General features: G+C 49.6%; 1 pseudogene; it reads left to right on the top strand.

Annotated features, from left to right (window-relative positions):
- Positions 1 to 270: 270 nt before the first annotated feature.
- On the top strand, positions 271 to 1,529 carry LOC101658496 (annotated as a pseudogene).
- Positions 1,530 to 2,728: the final 1,199 nt, after the last annotated feature.

Genomic DNA, 2,728 nt, shown 5'->3' with positions numbered 1-2,728 from the left:
TCCTTTTTGAGTGGTGGAGAATGAGGCAGGAGCTCTCTGGTGATGCAGTGGTTAAGTGCTCAGCTGAAAAGTTAATGGTTCAAATTCACCCCTTGTTCTATGGAAGAAAGATGTGACCATCTTTTTCTATAAAAATGTACAGCCTCGGCAGGCGGCCGCCCTGCCCATGCCCAGCCAGGCTCCCTGCGCCGGACCCAGCACCTGGGCTCTCCAGGGCGGACCTAGGCCACCAGCAGCACAGCGGGGTGTGGGGCGGATCCAGGAGATGAAATGACAATGTCAACCCTCCAGAAAGCCATTGATCTGGTGACGAAAGCTATGGAAGAGGATAAAGCCAAGAACTACGAGGAGGCGCTGCAGCTCTACCAGCATGCTGTGGGGTATTTCCTGCACCTCATCAAGTATGAGGTGCAGGCGCACAGCGACAAGGCCAAGGAGAGCATCCGTGCCAAGTGTGTGCAGTATTTAGACTGCGCCGAGAAGCTGAAGGACTAACTGCGCAACAAGGAGAAGAACGGCAAGAAGCCCGTCAAGGAGAGCCAGAGCGGCGAGGGCAAGGGCAGCGACAGAGAAAAAGAAATAGCAGGAGCAACTGATGGGTGCGGTGGTGATGGAGAAGCCCAACATCTTGTTCACAGGCAAGCGCACCCCTTGGCGAGAGATACTGCTCTTCAGCCCCCCCCCCTCCCCCCCCGGCACAGGCAAGTCCTACCTGGCCAAAGCTGTGGCAACCGAAACCAACAACTCCACCTTCTTCTCGGTGGCCTCCTCAGACCTGATGTCTAAGTGGTTGGGAGAGAGTGAGAAGCTGGTGAAGAAGCTGTTTGAGCTGGCCAGGCAGCACAAGCCCTCATCATCTTCATCGTCGAGGTGGACTCACTCTGTGGATCCCGGAAAGAAAATGAGAGCTAGGCTGCCCGAAGACTCAAAACCGAGTTCTTGGTGCAGATGCAGGGGTTGGGTAACAACAACGACACGACGGCACGCTGGTTCTTGGTGCCACAAACATCCCCTGGGTGTTGGACTTGGTCATTCGGGGAGGAGGTTTGAAAAGCGGATTTACATCCCGCTGCCCGAGGAAGCTGCCCGTGCCCAGATGTTCCAGCTGCATCTGGGAGCCCATCCACGAGCTGGCCCGGAAGGTGGAAGGCTACTCAGGCGCGGACATCAGCATCATGGTGCGGGTCTCCCTCATGCAGCCCGTTAGGAAAGTGCAGTCGGCAACACACTTCACAAAGGTCTGCGGCCCTTTCCAGACAAACCCTAGCATTATGATTAATGACCTCCTGACCCCCTGCTCTCCAGGGGACCCGGGGGCTATGGAGATGACTTGGATGGATGTCCCCAGTGACAAACTCCTAGAACCTGTGGTTTGCATGTTGGACATGCTCCGGTCTTTGGCCACCACCCGGCCCACTGTGAATGCCGATGACCTCCTGAAAGTGAAGAAGTTCTCAGAGGACTTGGGACAAGAGAGTTAAAAGCTTCTTCACTTTGGGTGTCAGTGAAGGTGGGAGGTTAACGGGGCAAATCCACAGCATTCCCCATCGGTGGCCAGGCGTTCCCAGGGCTCATCCTGAAGTCTGGCTGCCAGCAGGGAGCAGACAAGGGCCCCAGCCCCAGAGAGGCTCTGATACGTTTGGGGCCGGCAGGGTTCCCAGCTCCTCCGCCTCTGGATGCTCACAACTCCTGTTTTTGTTTTTTTAAAACCTTTTTGTTCCCCTAAGTTAAAGCTGCTTGGAAATTTGTCTTGTTTATAAATAAAAATCATCTGGGGAAAAATGTACAGCCTCAAAAATCCTATGGGGCAGTTCTATTTTGTCCTATAGACATGCTAGGAATCAGAATGTACCCAACAGCAATGGGTTTGGCATTTTGGTTCGGAAAGTGAGTGAAGAGGTTATTGCTAGAGACAATAACAACAGTATGACACAGTCTAGCAAATTTTAAGGTTTCTTTCTTTTCTTTTTCATGTGGCAGAACTGATAAGTTGCAAAAGAAGTGGAAACGGATGCAAAAAGCAAAGCTTCCTCACAAATCCAGTGTGTACTGCTCTGGGATTTCTTAAGCGGCTTAAGACCTTAGTCATGAAAAGTGGAGGTGCCGCTTTGAGAGAAGTTATCACCCCCAGGCACTGCTTGGAGTGGAGGCGAGAATAGTCAAAATTTCCCTACAACATTCTTTAGGAAGACATCACAATAGAGATGGAAAATCGTCTCCCATATCTTGCTGAATCCATCCGTAGTTTCCTTTTAATACCAAATAAAGTATTTGCCTTTCTTTCTTTTTAATTTTTTGATGTAGGGGGTAGAAGTCTATAGTATAATAAATATTGTGTGCTTAAAGCTACATCGCCCTCAAGGAGATTCCCCTGCCACAAGAAACACAGGGCAATTGAGAATGACTGAGGGGAAACCAATGCAGAGTTACCATTTGACCTTCACTGAGTGGAATGAAGCAAAAAACAAAGCAGTTGCTATTGCATCAACTGATTCCTGGTGACCCCGTGTGTGCCAGAGTAATGATCATTCCGATAAAGGGCTGATTTCAAACATCTATGAAAACGACAACACTTTAATAAGAAAAATATAAATAACCCAGTCTGAATAGACAATTTACTCAAGCTGACATCCAGGCTACCAACAACCATATGAAGGACGGTTGGCATTCATTCACAATAAAAGAAATTCAAATTAAAACAACAATGAACTATCTCACCTCACACCAA

The sequence above is a fragment of the Echinops telfairi genome, unplaced genomic scaffold (assembly GCF_000313985.2).
Source record: "Echinops telfairi isolate 266 unplaced genomic scaffold, ASM31398v2 ScPeMD7_53;HRSCAF=182, whole genome shotgun sequence".
Classification (NCBI taxonomy): domain Eukaryota; kingdom Metazoa; phylum Chordata; class Mammalia; order Afrosoricida; family Tenrecidae; genus Echinops; species Echinops telfairi.
This window is presented reverse-complemented; position numbering and strand designations above follow the sequence as displayed.